At 43.0% G+C, this 20,605-nt stretch overlaps 1 protein-coding gene and 1 long non-coding RNA gene across 21 annotated transcripts in view; one reads left to right on the top strand and one right to left on the bottom strand.

Annotated features, from left to right (window-relative positions):
• LOC144773261 (uncharacterized) overlaps positions 1 to 20,605 on the bottom strand; it is a 7,170,044-nt gene that overhangs the window by 170,905 nt on the left and 6,978,534 nt on the right. The window lies entirely within an intron of this gene.
• Positions 1 to 20,605, top strand: part of LOC144773263 (uncharacterized) — a 404,133-nt gene that overhangs the window by 101,419 nt on the left and 282,109 nt on the right. For 6 of the 7 annotated variants that reach the window (XR_013599941.1, XR_013599942.1, XR_013599938.1 and 3 more), the window contains exon 2: positions 9,287 to 9,392. The exons of the other annotated variant lie outside the window; for it this stretch is intronic. This is a non-coding gene — a long non-coding RNA (uncharacterized LOC144773263). The remainder of the gene's footprint in view (positions 1 to 9,286; positions 9,393 to 20,605) is intronic. 7 annotated transcript variants of the gene reach the window in all.

Genomic DNA, 20,605 nt, shown 5'->3' with positions numbered 1-20,605 from the left:
CAAACGGGTAGCATGGCTGGTGCTGTGCGTGGTCGGTGCGCTGATGGGCCTTTGGCGTGCTTTTAGTGCGCCGGCGGCGTGCCCGCTGCGCACGTCCGCTGCGCAGCCATGCCAGCGTGTCACTTTTATGGGTGAAGAGTTAGGAAAAGCTAGAGCGTTGACCTCTGAATAAAGCGGGTCCCCTCTGACAGACGGACACCACAAGGTCAAAAGTGCTGGTAGGAGTACTTCTGTTTTTGAAACAACAGAAGTAAAAGGGCTAGTCGCAATGGGAGAGTACAAATGAAGAAAAGGCCTTACTAAGGAGGGTCTAACAAGCCAATGAAAAAATGTGAGGGGACAAGCCAATGAAAAAATGTGAGGAGAGTGGGCGTGGCTTTGCTCCCATACTCTACTACAGTAGTCTGGCAGAGCAAGCAGCGTATGCTTGCGCTGCCGCTAGGCTCGACCTAAAGACAGGTGGGAGAGGCTGAGGCAAGAATGCTGTTGCATTTCCTTCTGAAAGTCATGAGGGAGAGGGTCCTGCCACAAATGAAAGGGAAAAAACCTTTGTCCTGCATTTGTTTTCAACATCCTATCTTAATAGATTGATTAATAATTCCAGCTATAAAATGCCACTGTCTTTCTGAATTAAGCTCTATGCTTCTTCTGCAATCTATCCACTGTTGTTTCCCTCAAAAGCTAAGTAATCTCACATATGCATCTTTTTGAAGGGGTCGCTCTCAAACTTGCATGACGATCCTGCATAAAAACCTGAATGAATAAATACGTAAATTAGCCTGTGGAGTCCTAAAAAAAGAAGAAAAGAAAAGGTAGCCAATTTTGTAATATTTTGCATAATAGTGAAAAGTGTGATTTTTCTGTTGTTTAGTCTTTTATATTCCCCAATGTTTTGCTGTTGTTGTTGATATTTTGACTTCACCCTGTCTTGTGAAAGCATAACAGCATCGGTTCGCAGCCGTCGGCTGCCCCTTTATAACATGCTGCCCGCAAAGCTGCTCATTAGCATTGCTGGTTAACGTTCTCATAAAATCCTACAATAAATTAAAACCTAAGCCCGCAATACGCTTTGAAATCTGCGGCAGAGTAAATGAAAATTTGGCATATCACTTATAGCATTGAAAACTATCAATTAAAAAATGCCCATGCGTCTGCATATCTTTTATTGTGCTGGGCTGTAGGATCTACCTTTTTATCATCTGCATGGCGATGAGCACTCAACTACCTGTTGACATACGGCATTGGATTCCAAAGAGGCAGAGGAGGGCCCATGAGGTTTAGGAACATTAATGAGGAAAGACGTCCGATACCAAGGCAGTTTCGCATGGGTGACAGTATCAAGTTCATTGTGCTGAAACCCCTTTCGCAGTCACTTGAAGTAACAGGAAATGTATTTACAGCCCTCAAAACAGGTTGCAGTTGCTCTGGAATCTCTGAAACCTTCAGATATGCCTTTATAATTAAGAGAGAATCTCCTACACAGGTTTTGTAGTTTCTCCTCACCTTCATACCATGGGCTCTCAATGTCGTTTGGCCACTTCTGTGGGTTGATAACATCTATCTCTGATGTAAGAGCTAAAAATTCATCTGTCCGAGATGATGTGGCGGACCTATTGCTTGCAGACTGTGCGTACAACCTGGAGCGCAAGTTATCTGCCAGATTTTGATAAAACTGGGGAAGGTTTATTTTTACCTGCCCACGTGAGTCTTCCCAGCTGATTGGCACACCTCTAAGTAAGCCACTCTCAATAGCTTGTTCAGTCACTTTCCTGTGTGTCCCTGGAAGCTCCTTTAGCTTTTCAATTGCCCTTACTGTACGATTGATGAGCTGGTAAGCTTGTGGCAGAGTTACTTCATCCCTTTGAAGTGCTTCTGACAGTATTCCAATTTCATGAACCGCATCCGCAACACCGGTGAGATTCAGCAAAAAATCAGAAGATGTCAGGACTTTATTCAGCCCGCTGAAAGTAGCCCGGTGTTTGGCATCACGAGAAGTACTCAAGCTGGACTGAACAAAATGCTGGTGAAGGGCTGGGTATGACTCCCACACTGCTCGTATTGCCCTTTTGCTAGAAGCAATCCACCGGATTGAAAATACTCGCCCAATTTTCAGTATTGCAATTTCTAACTCTTTCGCACATGCAGAGAGTTCTCGCTGATTTTTGGGCGACTGGTGGTACACGGCATACAGTTTTTCAAAAAATGATGCAAGGTGCTTAAGGCCTGGCACTGAATCAACCGTGTCCGCTACACTGAGCTCAAGCCGGTGGCATAGACAGTGCCATTTTACAAGGCGAGGGTATTTACAACATAGCCTTTCCAAAACACCAGAGTTTCTCCCAAGCATTACACTGGCACCATCACTGCACACCCCTATCCAATTGTCTGCAAAACCCATGTTTTTCAAGACATTTTAACAGTGAGGACTCAATGCACTCTGCATCGCCTCTAGGCAACTCAAGCAAGTCAAGGAAAAAGGCGAGGGGCTCTTTTCCATTGATTGCAGCACGCACATAAATAATTAAAACAGTCATGGAAGCATGGGTTGTTGACTCGTCAATATAAACAGATATTTTTAGAGCCTGTTCAACGATGCCGATACAAAGCTTACTCCGCATTTCCTTTACAATGCAATCAGTTATCTGTGCTGCAGTAAAATCGCGGTGTAAAATCGAGCCCATATCTGACTCATTAGCAACCTGCAAGGCTACTAGACCTGTAAAGTCTGAAAAGGGGAGATTATTTTTTGCACAAAAGTAAAGCGTGCAAAACACCTTTACCGTTGACGTGTTACAATGCCTCTGCTGCTCCAGGATCGTTGACCGCAATGCCTCCTTCTTGGATGCAGCTCGGATATCACATGCGTTACAATGTGCTTCTGAAATTTTATGCTTATGTATTTTTTTCCGCAGTGAGGCTAACTGGCTCGCTTTGTTGGGCCAGATGCAGCAATGCTCCCAGTGACCTATTCTCTAGCCATAGCCACACCCCGTGATGCTCCAAGTAGCTTAACCTCACTGCATATGTTGCAGCTAAGGCGGCCATTTTCACTGGTAGCCATGGATACTTTCCTTTTAAATTGAGCCCACTGATTGTGGTCCCAACACTCTGGCAAGCTGGTATCCCTTTCAAAACTGGTGCCCGCATCCAGGATCTTTGTTGAAGAGTCTTCCAGTGGAGAAGGTTGAATCGATCCTTGGCTTGGCATCATACTCTCCGTATGTTGTGCAGGTACATCTTTCAAGCACGCACTGGGCTGTACTAGGCTACTTTCCGAATCGAACCGAGATCTCTTGTTCGCATTTGCAAAGAAATCCATGATGCTGGATTTGCGTTTGCTTATTTCTGTAGAAAGCAGAAAGCATTGGGTCAGCTATATTTTTTGCATTGGTCACGCTCATATTCACTGATGGTTGGTGAGGAGAAAAAAATTGCAAAATTGCTTGGCAAAAATATTTTTCGTATTACTTTTGGCACTTAGGAAAATGTTTTTGGTCCAATGAGCCACCCATCCCGGTTTGTGGTGGTATTACAATAAAACAAAAAGAGAAAGTCACACAATGCCCTTTTAAAAAAGAAAAATTCCCTCAATTAGCAAATGATGATTTTCAATTTTACCGGTTTGCTATTGCTCATTTCATTTCCCATCAAAATTGTCAAAAAACTCATTTTCCTCACATTTCTGTGGTGGAAAGTTCTGGAATCTGTATGAATATTAAATTAAAAAGATTTGTGGTCATAAATGAACCAAACGTTTTCTGGCAAGGGGTACCAGCGCTTTTTACCTCTCTTGGCTACCACTGTTGAAGCCTTCGTGCTAGGGGTAGAAGGTAACGTTTCCGGTCTGGCAGCAGCTGGCTGTGCGACTTCCTGGTGATCTGTGTTGTGTCCTGGGTGAGCATGTGACCCAACGCGGCCCTGCTGTGTTGCAGGATGGACCATTGCAGGTGTGAGCAGGACAAAAGCAAGGAAGGGAGATCTGTTGAATAGGATGGCTCCCAAGATACTGTAAGCTGTAGTGCAAATAAAATATTGCACATTAGGCAACGCTAAGCATTTTCATAGTTGAAGGAATGGTGGCATCCTGCTGCCATGGTCATTCATTCCTTAGAAACGGTTCTGAGGCATTCCATAGATTTCAATCAATCTTGAGCACCCAAATTTTAATATTTGAAGAGGTTAAAGCGCTTTTGGATTTTGGCGGCACAGCAGGTTGCCTTCATTGACTGCATTGCGACCTTTCAAAAGAGAAAACTTTTAACCCTAAACTTAGAAACCTCCATGCTTCCTTTCCCTAACAACAATTCCGCTAGGGAACTAAGAGGAAAGTCAATTGGAAATGTCAACATACATTTATGGAATAATGCTGGTAATACAGTGGATTGATTGTTATGTAATAATTGCCAGCTTAAATAGCTAAAACTCGACAGACAGAAAAGTATGAGTGCGCGTCAATCAGTGAAATAAATATGGAAATGTACAGTTTGGCAACCTCATTTATGTGCAAATCTCCCCATGCCTAACAAATAAATGAATGTGTTGTTGTGTAACGTAACTGGTGCTCATGTAAAGGGCTCTGATACCTGATACCTTTGGGTCAAGTTCACGCTATATAAAACTCTGGGGGAAAAAAGTCAAGGCATATTGACTATGACAGTGCTTGCTCTGCTGTGTGTGGCAGCCCTTAGAAACACTGTGGAAAGGAAAGACTATTGGTATCAACTCATGTGGCCATTTCCTAGCTCCATTCCTGGCTGTCATTCTAGCATTCCTTTGTTCATGTTCTCTCTGAATCTGCATAAGCGCAGAACACTTTTTTACCATGGGATTTGTTTCAATGTTATGACTTTGTTAGCAAGCGATTTCAAATGGTTTTTATTGCTTGATTTTTTGTTGGTAATATGAGGAAAAAACAAATGTATGTGCCATTTCCTCATATTGACTTGTGAGGAGGACAGTCATTGGCAGTTAATCCAATTTAGCCTGGATTTGCCAAATACCCTCACATGCCTACAGAGGTGAGTGACATTTTCATCTCACGTAATCAATACTTATAGTACCTTTAATTGTTAGCACCTGAATTCTGGTCAAGTTTAAAAAGCATTTTAATCAGTGATTATGGCCAAAATATGTTGCTTAAAAACCGCTTCACAATTCCCTGTCATTATAATTATTACCAGTTTTGCGTGAACACACAAGTGACCTACACTTGACTTCACAATTGTGTGTGCTTTTCAGTGTTATTATGAGTGAAATATATTTTTTAATGAAAAGTGACTTGATGTACTGAGTGAAACCGCGGGTACTCTATGTTTCGTTTACCTTTTATGCCTCTCTGTCGTGCTGCATGTTTCACTGCTCCCTGTCCCAGCCTGCGTGTCAGTAGCTTCCTGTCCCACTGCGCGAGCCAGGACCCCTCTGTCCTGCTGCACGTTTCACTGCTCACTGTCCCAGCCTGCGTGTCAGTATCTCCCTGTCCCAGTGCATGAGCCAGTATCTCTCTGTCCTGCTGCGTGTTTCATTGTTCCCTGCCCCAGCCTCCCTGTCCCAGTGTGCGTGCCAGTGTCTTCCCGTCCAAGTATGCAAGTCAGTGCTTCCTTGTGAATCTGGCAGCACTGACACGGGTGCTGTGGAAGAATCCGACCATCTTAAGGGAAAATACGCGCATGCAGAATTCCCCTCACAGTGCCAAGTGCCACGCGAACGGAAACCCATGGCACGTGCTGTACAAAGGCTGGCATCGCAGCACTGCCAGAAGAATCCTCGAGGTCAACTACTGAAAAGTGCTGCAGGGCTACTGCCTCAACAGTGCAGCAGGGCCATTAAATGAATAGTGCAACATGGTCATTCACTGCATAGTACAGCAGGGCCTTTGACTGAACAGTGCAGCAGGACCATTAACATAATAGTGCAGCAGGTTCAGTGACTGAATTGTTCAACAGGCCCCTAGCGCAGCAGGGCCATTGACTGAATAGTGCAGCAAGCCATTGACTGATAGTGCAGCGGGCCATTGACTGAATAGTGCAGCAGGTTCATTGACTGAATAGTGCAGCAGGGACATTGACTGAATAGCGCAGCAGGACCATTGACTGAATAGTGCAGCAAGCCATTGACTGAATAGTGCAGCGGGAAATTGACTTAATAGTGCAGCATGTTCATTGACAAAAAAACGAGTGGAACAGAGGGCAGAAAGGCACACAAAACTAGGGAAAAACGAGTGGAACAGAAGGCAGAAAGGCACAAAAAACGAGGGAAAACGAGTGGAACAGAGGGCAGAACCACAGAAGGGCACAAAAAAACGAGTGGCACAGAGGGCAGAAAGGCACAAAAAACGAGAGAAAACCGAGTCAAACAGAGGGCAGAAAGGCACAAAAAACAAGGGAAAAACTAGTCGAACAGAGGGCAGCAAGGCACAAAAAACAAGGGAAAAATGAGGGGAACAGAGAGCAGAAGGGCACAAAAAAACGAGTGGCACAGCGGGCAGAAAGACACAAAAAAACAAGTGGCACAGAGGGCAGAAGGGCACAAAAAACGAGTGGAACAGAGGGCAGAAAGGCACAAAAAACGAGGGAAAAATAAGTCGAACAGAGGGCAGAAAGGCACAAAAAATGAGGGACAAAGGAGGTGGACAGAGAGTAGAATGGCACAAAAAACGAGTAGCACAGCGGGCAGAAAGTCACAAAAAAATGAATGGCACAGAGGGCAGAAGGGCACAAAAAAACAAGTGGCACAGAGGGCACAAAAAACGAGTGGAACAGAGGGCAGAGAGGCACAAAAAATGAGGGAAAAACGAGTCGAACAGAGGGCAGAAAGGCACAAAAAACGAGTCGACAGAGGGCAGAAATGCACAAAAAACAAAGAAAAATGAGTCGAACAGAGGGCAGAAATGCACAAAAAACTAAGAAAAACGAGTCGAGCAAGGGCAGAAGGGCACAAAAAAACGAGGGAAAAACGAGAGGATCAGAGGGCAGAAGGGCACAAAAAAATTAGGGAAAAACGAGTGGAGCAATTAAACTTACACTTACCTTAAAAGTGAAACTGTAGCTAGCCAACGTCGCCAAGCCGAAAATGGTTTCCTAGGTGACGGTGTAGGTCGTAGATGCAGGAAGGGAAGTCTCCAGCAGGTCAGACAGCAGGCGAGGCCAGGCAGGGACTGAGAACCACGTTGATATCCGGATCCGGTCAAAAAGGAAAGGAGACAGAGCAAGAAAAGCCCGAAAAATAATGGGCATGGAGCACGAGGGCGGGACTGCTGAGGTGCAGAAACACCCATCCAGTGACGTCTGCTATGACCACTGATTGGTCGCAGATGTCTGTTCCACTGGTAGGTCCGAGTCCGACTCCCCGTCAGGGTTAAGAAGGGTTGGGGCGGGTTGCATGAGCTGCTATAGGCGTGTTTAACAGGGCGTGGTGATCAGCAAGCAGTCCGAGGCTTCACCCGGAAATGCGTGCTTTGGTCGGTGCGCGCTGTGTGCGCTTCATCGCATTTTGAAGGTGCAGGGTGGACGGCGTTTTAATAAGTAAGCAGGGGGGATGGCGTCCCCCCTGGAAAATAAGTGGGGGGACGCCGTCTTCCCAGGTGGTACCCCGACTCGAGCCCTGGCTGAATTCTGTAGCATTCAAGAACAAGTTACAAGAGCGCGCGGCAGCGGGTAAGCAAGATGGCCGCCGATTGAAGAGCTCCGTCTTTCCGAGCTCTGCTCGCCGACGAAGGGTCGTCTCCTAGGCAGCGTCTCTTCACCGCAATCGTGGTTTCCAGCGGCTGAAATCCTCAAGCGCTGAACGACAAGTTTTTGGACCTCTATAGGGTCTTTTTGTTCTTTTAAAGAGCTCCGCTAGTTTCTGCCTCATAGCGGCCGCCATTTTCTGCTTTTCTTCGGAGGCAATTCACCCGACCATGACGACGATGTCCTGAATACTTCAGAACTTGCTTTCCTTGTCAAACTGAATATGTTATGCTTCACATTTTACAGTTACTGTTCATTTTTTTTTTTTTTGCTTCTCATGTTGTTTAAGGAATTGGTAAATAACTGGCTGCCAGCCTCTTCTTTAATATAGTAGCTGTGACCAGCTTTTTTGCACAATTTGGCGGTATTTTCACCTGTTTAGCGACAATGTGCGGGACTCTTTCTCTTTTTATTTATTGAAATATAGAATGCATACTTATCTTCGAGTACGTTTGTAACGTATATACTTGTTGCATTCTACTTTTTACTATATACCGCTATCAATTGGTGATATTTTGCTGGTCATTGGCTCTTCCTTACTACTTCTACAACGCTGTCTCCAGGCTGTGTGTTTTTTTTTACATAATCTACGACTGCTTTTACTTCCTCTCTGTTGTCAACATGGACTCTCATCATCCAAATAAATCACAGGGGGCTTCTTCTGGTGGTCGGAAAGATGCAGCAACTGGTTCTGGTAAGCGCATTAAGAAGGACTCCCCTCTCCTTCTAAGTCACCACTCCCCCTTACTTTAGAGGATATAATGGAAGAATTACGCCTAATTCGCCCTTTCATGACTGACACAGCTCCCACTCTACAGAGGTTAGATGAGAAGTGGTCTGGTCTGGACTCGAGGCTTTCGGATGTGGAATAAAAAGTCAGTGATGCTCAAGATGTTCTCGCTAAAGTCGATTGCCTCACTAAAAAAGTCAGTTTGCTCAAGAAATCTGCAGAGGACTTAGAAAATCGAAATAGGTGTAATAATCTACGCATTTATGGTATTCCGGAAGGTTCTGAGGGATCAAATATGATCACATTTTTGAAAACTCAAGTCCTTCAGATAGTTGGTCTCCCAAAATCTATGGACTTTAACATCCAAAGAGCTCATCGATTGGGTCCACAGGGTGCATCCTCCTCATCTAAACCAAGAGGCATAATTGCTTATTTTCTTCTCTACTCGGATCTCATGGCAATCCTGAATGCAGCTAAGCAACACAAGCAGATGCTTTGGTCTGGCCATAAAGTTTTCTTCAGTCAAGATATTTCCAAGCCAACTGCTAACCGGCGGAAGGAATTCCTTGGCCTCCGACTTGCCTTGAGATCCATTAATGCCGCTATGGTCTCATACATCCTTGCTTCTTCAAAGTCACCTATAAAGAAAGAACTTTGAGTTTTGAGGATCCTGCCGATCTCCGGAAGTTCATCCATGCGCATAAAGGAAAACATATGGAACTGAGCAAGCCTTAATTGCTTTATGCTGTTTCTGTATTGGTCTGTTTTATTGTGTTTACTATGTAGTTGGTAATGTTTTAACTATGTCTTTGTTTGTTATCTCCCACAGTCTTCCTGCCTTCCATCCATGGAATTAATGTTGCCGTTCCTCACCTCTGTTGACCCCTTTTCTGTACTAATTGATTTGTTTTGCTGCAATTCCTCTCTTCTGTTTGGTAAGTTCCCTTCCTTTTGTTCCTTTGTTTGCCTTTGTCTTTGGTATTTCTCTTACTTATATTGTGATCTTTAAATACAAGGTAACCTTGTTCTTCTCTCGGTGTCTCTTTACTCACGTGGTTGTCTTGTTCCTCGCCGCCCCCCTCACACGTTAATGGTTTTCTTCACAATGTCCTTCATGACTACAGCCATTGGGCTTTTGTCATCCTTTTTTTGTTATCTTTTCTTGGGAGACTATGCTCTCCTCCTCTCCTTTCTTTCTCTCCCTCCTTTCCCTCCTCGTTCTTTATCTCTTTCTCTCCATCTCTCCCTTGGCGAATATGCTTTTTCACCCATCCTCTTCACTTCTGTCTTTCTTTTCTTCTTCATCTTTTTCTTCATGGGTCTTCTTCTGCAATGACTTTGTTGTTCCACTTTTTTTTCTTTCATAACGGTGTTTTTATTTTCTCATCCTCATTCACCTCTTTTGTTAACCCAAGCGACTGTACATACTCTTCCTCCTTTTTGCTATGGTGTTTTTTTTCGTTCCTCTCCTTTTTTCATACTTGATTTCTATTTTGCTTCGTAATACTTTAGTCTTCATCTCTTCTATATCTCTTATACTTTGCAAATGTCTACCCTTTCACGAACCTTATCTATGACAAATCTCCGAATCATTTCATGGAAAGTAAAAGGTATGCGTAATCCTGTTAAGAAACAGAGAGTGTTGTTCCACATTGTAAAATTAAAATGTCACATTGCTCTGTTACAAGAATCACTACTCAGATTACAAGATTTATCTTCATTACGTAAACATTGGGTGGGTGACATTTTTTGCTCCCCAGCTGACAGTAATAATAATGGTGTTGTTATTCTTCTCCATAAATCATTGACTGTTCATTTACAACATGAAACTAAAGATACTAAGGGTAGATGGCTTTTCTTAGACCTTACAGTTAATAGCACCCCTTTCTCCTTTTGTAATGTATTTGGGCCAAATAGTATTGACTAATCTTTTTGGACTGACTTTTCTGCCCTTCTCTCCTCACATGCTACTGATAATTTGATTGTGGGTGGAGATTGTAACCAACTCATAGATCCCTTTCTGGACCGAAAGTCCAAAGCCAAATATGTCCCCAATAAGATGCAAAAAACTTTTCAGAGAGCAATCACTGCAAGGGGATTAGTTGATGCATGGAGAACTTCACACCCAGCTGTCCTAGAATACTCTTTTTTCCCCCTGCTCACAGATCTCACTCCTGGATAGATTATATTTTCGTCACTCAACACACCCTACAATTCATGAATAATATTGAGATTGGCTTGATTCTTATCTCTGACCATGCCCCCATAATTTTAGATATAGAACATCCTTCTCCTACTCCCTCATCTAGGCGCTGGCGCATTAACAACTCTCTTCTCTTAGATTCTCAATTCTTGGAACAGTTTTCGTTCTTTGCCGAAGAATTCTTTCTCCATAATATCTCTTCTATCTCTCAATTTCCTTTAATCTGGGACGCCTTTAAGGCTTCCGCCAGGGGTTTTATTATTGACTTTGTCTTCCGGAAAAAGAAGAAAGCTCTCTCAGTTTCCACTTCACTCCTTAAACAAAATAAATTCATGGAACATCAATATTTCTCTGCTAATTGCCCGGACACATTATCCAAACTTATTAAAGCAAAAATGCAATAGAATAAGCAATCTTTGGATTCTGCCTGTAACAATCTTCTTGAATTCAATGCAAAAATGTATGGTGGACGCAATAAAGCTGGCAGATCTCTCGCAAACTATCTTAAAATTAAAAAGCAAAAAACTAAAATTGCTGCCATTAAGGATTCTTCCGGAATTTTGCATCTATCAGATTCTAAGATTCTCGATTGTTTTACTGATTATTACACCTCCCTATATACTCCGGAATCTTCTCCTTCTACCGAGCTTATTGATTCCTTTTTTCAACGAATTCCCAAGTCTCCCGAGAACCAAGTTGACCTCTCTTCCTTGAATTCCCCTATCTCTGAACAAGAAATCATTGATGCTATCTCCCTTCTGCCTAAAGATAAGACTCTGGGTCCCGATGGTTTTTCCGTTCGATTCTTCCTCCAATTTAAATCACTTTTGACTCCTCACCTTCTCTCTTTAATTAATTACTTTCTTGCCAATGGTACAGCACAGGGCACTTTTACTCAAGCTATGCTATGCCTGATTCCTAAAAAAGATAAAGATCCGTCTCTCTGTAAAAACTATAGGACCATCTCTTTGATTAACACTGACTGTAAAATTTTTGCAAAATTACTCACCATACGTATTAATAAAGTTAGCCCTGATCTTGCTAATATATATCAATCAGGATTTGATCAAAGGGCGTTCCATTACGGATAATTCACGTACTCTCCTTAATATCATCCACCTGCCCTCTAAGTTAGATTCTCCTTTAGCCGCTATAACATTGGATGCTGAAAAAGCATTTGATAGGGTTAATTGGGATTTTGTTTTCGGTGCCCTTAAATGGCATGGTTTCGGCCCTCCTATTCTCCAAAATATTCAACTTCTATATTCGGCTCCGACCACTTTCGCCTGGGCAAATGGTTGTCAGTCCCGTTATTTCCCTCTTTTAAGAGGGACCAGACAGGGATGTCCCCTTTCTCTCCTTCTTTTTATCCTTGCATTGGAACCCTTTTTAGAATCAATCAAATGCTCCCCTCACTATACAGGTTTAAATTTAATTTAATTAAATCGCTTGATATTAAGTTTACTGCATACGCGGATTATATTATTTTGTACATTTCTAACCCATCCACTTCCCTGACAGCTTTTTTTCTCCCTTTTACAGGAATACTCAAGAGTCTCTGGATATAAACTAAATGTAGATAAATATGAGATCTTACCTCTCAACAAATTCTGTCTTCCTTCTATGTTTTCTGACACGGGTTTTGAATGGACCTCTAAACCTATCAAATGTCTTGGTATTCTTTACGCTAATACCATCAAGGAAACTATTAAAATCAACCTTGCAGATATTCTCAAGAAAATGTCCGCTCTGATTGATGGTTGGTCTCCATTATTCCTTTTGTGGTGGGGTAGACTTGCTACCATTAAGATGATGCATCTTCCTATTATCAATTTTTACTCATCTATGCTTTCTATCTCTTTTCCCAATTCCTTTTTTTGCGTTATCAATAGTTCTCTCTCCAAGTTCCTTTGGAACAATCGCAAACCCAGGATCTCATTGGCCCGTCTTCAATCGTCTAAGTAATTGGGTGGTGTTCATTTTCCTAATCTTCGTCGTTATCATTCTGCTTTCACTTTAAAACAAATCTGGACTTTCTTATCTGATACCTCGGACACGCCTCTAATAGCATGGAGCTCGCTGGAACAAGCTCAATATTCTCCTTTTCCTTTTCTCTCTGTTATCTATTTGTCTCAGCCGCCGAAACGTATCTCGTCTCCTATTTTTATCCATTCCAAAGCATTAGCTACCTCAAAATTTAATGAAAGATGGATCTTTTATGGATTTTTTTCAGATCTCCAATCTTCCTACAATGTCTCCTCTTCTCATGCTCTTCATTATCCTTTACTCAAGGAATCTCTTATTCACCTTTCTCCTCAGGACTCTCCCCCGACCATTCCTGATCAAACCTTCCCATCCCTCATCGATTTCTCCACTCAATTCAAAGCTTCTACCATATACAAATTACTATCCGACTCTCCGAAAATTAGGACCAAATCCAAGTTAGAAGTTATATGGGAAAAGGATTTAACCCTACAAATCCACTTATGCACATGTGATTCCCTTTGGGAAAAAAATCACACCTCCTCAAGTTCCACTAGCACTACACAGACCTTATATTATTTTTACAATGGACTTTTCCTCACTCCCTGTGATATATATAAATTCAAGTCAATAGATTCCCCGAAGTGCTGGTCTTGTCCCAACAATAATAGTGACTTCCTCCATATGTTTTTCCTTTGTCCTCTTGTTAAAGTTTTCTGGTCCAAAGTTTGGTCAAAACTGAATGCTATTCTATTGATTAATTTTATTTTTGAGATTTCACATGTTTTTTTGGGAAGTTGTTCCCCTACTTCGAATGTTCATGGCATGGTGGGTTAATTCATTAATTTGTTTTTTGCTATCACTCTTCAAATTATAACCACCAACTGGAAGGACACTTCAAAAATCTCTTTCCAAGCTTGGTGGAATTTACTTTGCCATCATCACAGACTTGATTTGCTAATTCTGCTGCTTTGTTGATCAAAAAATATTTGCTATGGATGCCTCTAACTTCTTTTCTTTCTAGGCCGAGCAGTTAAGCTTGGGCATGTACTCTTTATTGTTTTTCATCATTTATTTTGCATTCCACCTGACTATACCAAAAAAATCTTGCAAAACAGAATATGCAAAATGACCAACCCTCCTAACCTCCGAATCCAAGCTGTAATGCTTCGCAAAGGTGTGGAGGGAGGTCCAAGTTGCTACCTTACAAATATCAACAACAGGAACACTTCTAGCCAAAGCAGAAGAAGAAGACTTAGCTCTGGTAGAATGAGCTCTGATACCTTCAGGCGGCTCCTTCTTGGCCAGGGCGAGGCAGATCTTGATACACAAGATGATCCATCTGGAGAGACTTCGCTTGTGGACATCTTTTCCTTTCATCCGACCAATGTAGCCCCCAAAGAGCTGATCAGCCTTGATTCCCTGGTCCTGTCTATGTAAAAACTGACCACCCTCATAGGGTCCAGGCGATGAAGTCTCTCCTCCTCCTTGGAAGGGTGAGGTGGAGGATAGAAGGGAGGTAAGGTAAAGGATTGTCAAAATGGAAAGGAGTAACCACTTTAGGCAGGAAAGCAGCCTTGGTCCTAAGAACCATCTTTTCTGCATGAATGGTCAAGAATGGAGGTTTAAAACTAAGAGCCTGAACTCACTTACCAGCCTGGATGAGGTAATAGCAATGAAAAAGACAATTTTGAAAGAAAGAATCCTCAATGGACAACTATGAAGAGGCTCAAATGGAGAACCCATCAGAAAAGTAAGAACAAGATTTAAATCCCACTGAGGCATAATGAAAGGAGTGGGAGGAAACTTATTGGTAAGGGCCTTAATGAACCTCATAACTATAGGAGATTTAAACAAAGATGGCTGGTCCGGCAAACAAATAAAAGCCAACAAAGCCGAAAAATAACTTTAACTGTAGCCAGAGTATAACCCTGCTGAGCCAAGGAAAGAGAGAAACTCTGCACATCAGACAAACGAGCCTTCAAAGGGTTAATGGACTACTCTCCACACCACTTCACAAATTTGGACCACCTGGATGTGAAGTACCATAAAAAATAACATAAAGGGCTATACCTTCCAATAGCCCCAATTCCAATGACCAAATAATCAGTCAGTTGGCAGTGAAGAAAGTTCAATCATTTATTAAGCAACAAATACTCTATAGAGGAGCCTCTCCAGCCCTCACCCATCAGGTGCACGGAGAAGACTATTGGCTTGCATTCAAACATGAGGTTATATACTTTTCAGTTCAAAACATATAATCACTGTTAAAGGAAAAACACCAGTTGGCCCTCGAGCTCCAGGAAAAGACCATATATGGCACACATGATTAGTTCAAAGCTTAACTATTTATTACTGGGAAGGTCAGGAGGAGTGACTCCCTTTCATCTTGGTGACCGGGAGTGTAGGCACGGAGCTTCCAGGAATGCGCTTATCGCACCCAAAGCCAGATGCGACCTTGAGTCTCAGGAAAGTCGAGAAAACAGCCTACGTTCAGCTGCTCCTAGTAATTCAGATGAACTGGGGCCTGACAATTGTCGGAGACTTAACACGTGATCACAGCCTGTGTTCGCGCATAGGCTCGGAAAGATGGTGTCTGTATGGTTCTGGGCCTACTCTGCTAGCAATATATACGCAAGGAGTCACTAAACATTTTCTACTCTGCGAGCGCATATAGAAATATATATAGTATTAAGCAAAGAGGGTATGTATAGATACATCATGCTAACATAATATAGGTCAGATACTCCACATGCATGGGAAATCTATTTTCTATCCCTCAGAACAGCCCTTTTAGCATGATGTAGCTAACTAAACAGCTCAATCTTCAAATATTCCCTCATCAATCATCATTAAATCTTTGAGCTCCTGCTGAACTAACTGAGTCTTTACTGCTGCTGGGGACGAACCGGCCATGGAGGAGGTCAGTTTAGTCTCGCAATAAGAGTAACATGCAGGTCCACAATGTACACAAAGGCAGCAGGTGAATATGATACCGGCTATACATGCCAGCAATATCAAAATGTTCCATCCCCAAGAAGACAACAGACCCCAGAACCAACCAGAGAGGGACCATGTGCCAGTCTCTACATGTATTTCAGAAGCCAAACGATGTAGCTTCTAGATAGCTAAATGAGCGGAGGGGTGGAGTCAGGAATATAAACACAACAGGAACTGCCGATCACACGGCATGCTCCTCCTCGATCTGCCAAGATAACGTCTAAAACCATCCGATTTTGAAGCGAAACGAGCCTGGTCGCCTGCAGCTCTACCGTTAGATTAGTCAATATTCCTGCAGTAGTGTTAATTACCCCTTCAACTACTCTGGATAAACTGCGTACTTCTTTGCTGGTGATTATAGGCCCCCAAATGGGAAACACTCCTTTTACAATGTCGGTAAAATGCTGTTCAGGAGTATCTGTCTGATCTACATCTGTAGGATCTATAATTCTTTTATTTCTCTTAACAGGCATACTTCGTTTATCTAAGGGGTGATCCTTTTGATAATTAGAAGGGGCAATATACACTGGTGGGTACAGGAATGACAGGTAGCAATGTCCAGCCCAACTATGTGGAAGCCAAGTATAGGCATTTTCTCCACAAACAAAATATACATTAGGAGGGGTTAACAATGGAGGGCTGCTAAAAGTACGTAGCTGATAAGTGTAATTACATCTGCTTTCTCCTACTAATATGTACCCTACTCCATGAACACAGAACGCAGAGGTACTATTTAGTATAGGCACTGGAATAGCCCTATCTTCAGTAACAATACGGTCTTGAAAATGTTGAAAATACTGAGTAAAATTAAACTCAGCGAAATCCAAAATCTCATTTTTCAACCAAGTTGTATTTTCATGTGTTGTATACATATTCATACATGCATTCGGATCTAAAGTTCCCTCTCCATTGTTCCCCTCGGGGTCGAATCCTTGATGAACCTCAATATATGCTAAAATCATTTCATAATCTTTTTCCGAAAACCTTTGAGTATCCACAGTATAATGCATATACATCATTGAAAGTAATGTAAACAAGCCTCACAACTCCCCAAATGAGAAAAGTGTAGGGATATGAATAAGTCGTGCTTGTGCATAACAGATGGTAAAAGACCACAAACCCAACAATTTGTAGCATTGGTGGCACTGTGTGTTTGATGGAGCATTTCAACAAATACATTTTTCACATAAGTCTGACGATGCCTTTCCTTATGTGGGGCTAAAGTATGAAACACATGTTCTGGAGGTGCAACGGTTGTTACTAAAATAGTATGCATAGGGTGGCGAAATTCTAAATAGATGAATACTCCCATCAATGTGATTATTAGTATTGCTATAATAAATGTAAATGCAATTTTAACTCGTTGGGTCCAACTAGAAAAGACAGGCATATATGCAGGGAAATAAAGCGGTGCAAGAGGACGCTCCTCTTCAGGAACGAAACGAGCAAAGGGATATATACTAACTAAAAGTCCAAAAAATATACTCGGGCGATGCAGTCCAACCTGCCAGAGGGTGCTTCTTTCTTGTGTCCGTTCAGAGCCTCACAGGCAGGCTCCTATCGCTCATCAAAATTAATACCAAAACAAGCTTCTCACGTTGGAGTTATGTTCTCACACAACCCTTGAAGATAACACAACCTGGGCCTCTTTAAACAAGAAATTCAGTCTTTCTTTCTGAACAGAGCAAGCAAATGTTCAAGGCTCTCAGCGCGTTCAGTCTAGTGTGACGTACCATAAAAAATAACATAAAGGAGGTAGACCTACCAATAGCCCCAATACCAATTACCAAATAACCAGTCAGTTGGCAGTGAAGAAAGTTCAATTGTTTATTATACAAAATACTCTATAGAGGAGCCTCTCCAACCTTCACCCTTTCAGGTGCACGGAGACCACTGCTGGCTTTCGCTCAAGAAAACACATATATACTTTCAGTTTAGTACATGAAGTCACTGTTAATGGAAAAACACTACTTGGGTTATTGGGCCTCAAGGAAGGACCATATATGGCACACATGATTGGTTCAAAGCTCTCCTTAGTTATAATTGGGGAGGTCAGGAGGGATGACTCCCTTTCGTCCCGGTGCCCGGGAGTGCAGGCCCGGTGTCTACAGGAATGCGCTTATGGCACTCAAAGCCAGATGCGACCTTGAGTCCCAGAACAGAGAAAGAATAGCATGCATTCATCTGCTCCCAGTAACTCAACTGAACTGGGACCTGACAGCCATTGGAAGGTAACACGTAATTACTACTCGGGTCTGGCACAGGCAGACAAAATGGCGTTTGTATAGTTCTCGGCCTACTCGATGTGAACAGAACACACAAACAGCTTATACCCTTACCAACTAGCTAAAACAGATCTAGATTGACATTATGCGTATAAAAGGAGAAGAATATGTAGATACATCATGCTAACACAATATATATATATGTATGACTAATACTGCTAATGTAAGGCAAATCGGATTTTTATCCCTCAAGTGTCTCGCTCAGTACCCCAGAAGCGAATCTAACAGACATTCGTGGAATAGGTCTGTACCCTATCACGCAAGTCTCTCCCTACTTCCTACCATATTCACCTGGGGCACCTCGTATTTTCCTGGGCCGCAGGTTGTATTGAGCATGGCCGGGCGCTTCCTGATCAGAGAACAAAACAGAGGGTGATAAATCCGGTGAAACAGGGGTACTGTGAGCCTCTCGTTCGCTTGTAGAGGCAACAGCATCTGGGGCAATCACTTGTGCTGACGACAGAGCCCCTACCGAACCTCGAACACCTTCTCCTTGCCCTTCTCCAATTTCCTGGGCATCAGAAAAAAGGACAAAACGAGGAACTCGCTCACTTTCCTGGGTCAGAACGCCTTCCTGGATTCGCTGATCATATGGAAGCGGGAGGGGTAGTTTTTCCAGGTGTGACACATGAATCCTGTGTCGCTTTCCATTCAGCTTTACCGTCGTCCGCGTGGCCAACAGAATTTGAAATGGTTCTGACCAACGGGGATCCAAGCTAGATTTTCGCTGATAATTATGGACCAGAACCCACTGTCCTGGCTCCAAACGATGTCCGGGACCCTCCGGCAGAGGCTGCAAAACTGCTGAGACCTGTTGATGAATGGAACGAGGATCTTTAGTCAAAGCATACAGATAGTCTGTCAACATAGGATACTCTATATCACGAAACGTTCTGGGTCTCGGGACGCCCCAAACATTAGCAGGGCGCCCAAAAATGACCTCATACGGAGATAAGCCAGAACGAGAATGTGGGGTGACCCGTATTGACATTAATGCCAGTGGCAGAGCGTCTGGCCACTTTAATCCGGTACTTTCTTGAATTTTTTTCTAACTTAAGCTTCAGTATTCCATTATACTTCTCAACCAACCAAGCGGACGAGCACATGGAATTTCTGTTTAATCTGTAGTCCATTACAAATGTGACTGATAAGATCTGCATTAAAGTGCCCCCCCGTTATCACTCCAGATCACCCGAGGCAATCCATAGCATGGAAGTATTCCTTTACCAACGCCTTTGCCGTGGCCAAAGCAGTATTTTCTTTGGTGGGGTAGGCTTCCGCCCATTTACTGAAAGCGAAGACCACGACCAGGACATACTTCAAATTATTTACGCCCTCCAGCTGGATATAATCCATTTGGATCACCTCAAAAGGCAAAGATGGTGGTGCAAAGTTTCCACTCAGAACAGGCTCCCTGCCCCCAGAATTGTGTGATAAGCAAACCATGCAATATTGCACCAAATGAGCAGCAGTCTTTGGAATATTGGGATTGTACCACACAGGATCTAATAATGCACAAATACCCTTTGCCCCAATATGAGCTGAACCATGCACCATTGTCACCACCACATTCACTAATGCATTAGGCAGCAACCATCATTCCAACAATCATCTGCGTCTAATTTCTCCACTTTCTCTTTCCAGTGAGCCAGCTCAATAGGGGTAGCTTCTTTCTGTATTTCTCGGACACTCTCCATGATGTTATTAAACATCTCTATTTCAGTCACCCACCTAGCAGAGCTAGTCACAAACATTGAGGTCAATTTGGATTTTGCAGTTTCCTTAACTACTTGATCAGCAAAGGCATTACCTTCACCCACTGCATCAACCACTGCCTTGTGTGCACTGCATTTAAATACAGCCACCAACTCTGGTAATGTCAATGCTGTCAGCAATCGCAAAATCAAAGGGCCATGCTATATTCGCTGACCATGGGAAGTGAGAAAACCTCTTTCGGCCCAAAGTCGTCCAAAACTATGAGCCACGCCGAAGGCGTATTGGCTGTCTGTGTAAATATTTACTCTTAACCCTTCACTTAATTCACAGGCCCGAAGCAATGCTACTAACTCAGCTGCCTGTGCTGACTGATAGGGTACTCGAGAAGCTTCAACTACAGTGTGAAGAGTAGTTATGGCATATGCAGCAGTTATCGTGCCATCTGGTAATTTGAAACACGAGCCATTGACATACAACTCCCCTTGAGTGTCAGATAGAGGATTGTCTGTCAGGTCTACCCTTCCCTTTGTCTCTTCCTCCGTCTGAAATATACAATCATGAACATCATTGTTCTTTTCGTTCGAAGGGAGAGGTAGTAACGTGGCAGGGTTCAGAGTGGCACATCGTTTAATCGTAATGTGGGGGGCAAACAAAGTCAAGTCGTAACCTGTAAGACGCGCACTCATAAGGTGCTGAGTCTTTGTTTTGTTCAATAACATATCCACAGCATTCGGTACCATCTCTGTGAGATCAGTATTCAGAATGAGCCCTTCCGACTGTCAAATAGCCACTGCGACAGCAGCTGTAGCCCTTAAGCAGCTAGGCAGTGCTCTGGCGACGTTATCCAACACCGCCAAGAAATAGGCACAAGGTCTCTGCTTACCACCAAATCCTTGTGTTACCACAGAAACCGAGCAACCGTCCACCTCGTGTACATAAAGCATAAAAGGTTTTTGGTAGT

The sequence above is a fragment of the Lissotriton helveticus genome, chromosome 8 (assembly GCF_964261635.1).
Source record: "Lissotriton helveticus chromosome 8, aLisHel1.1, whole genome shotgun sequence".
In the NCBI taxonomy this organism is placed as follows: domain Eukaryota; kingdom Metazoa; phylum Chordata; class Amphibia; order Caudata; family Salamandridae; genus Lissotriton; species Lissotriton helveticus.
This window is presented reverse-complemented; position numbering and strand designations above follow the sequence as displayed.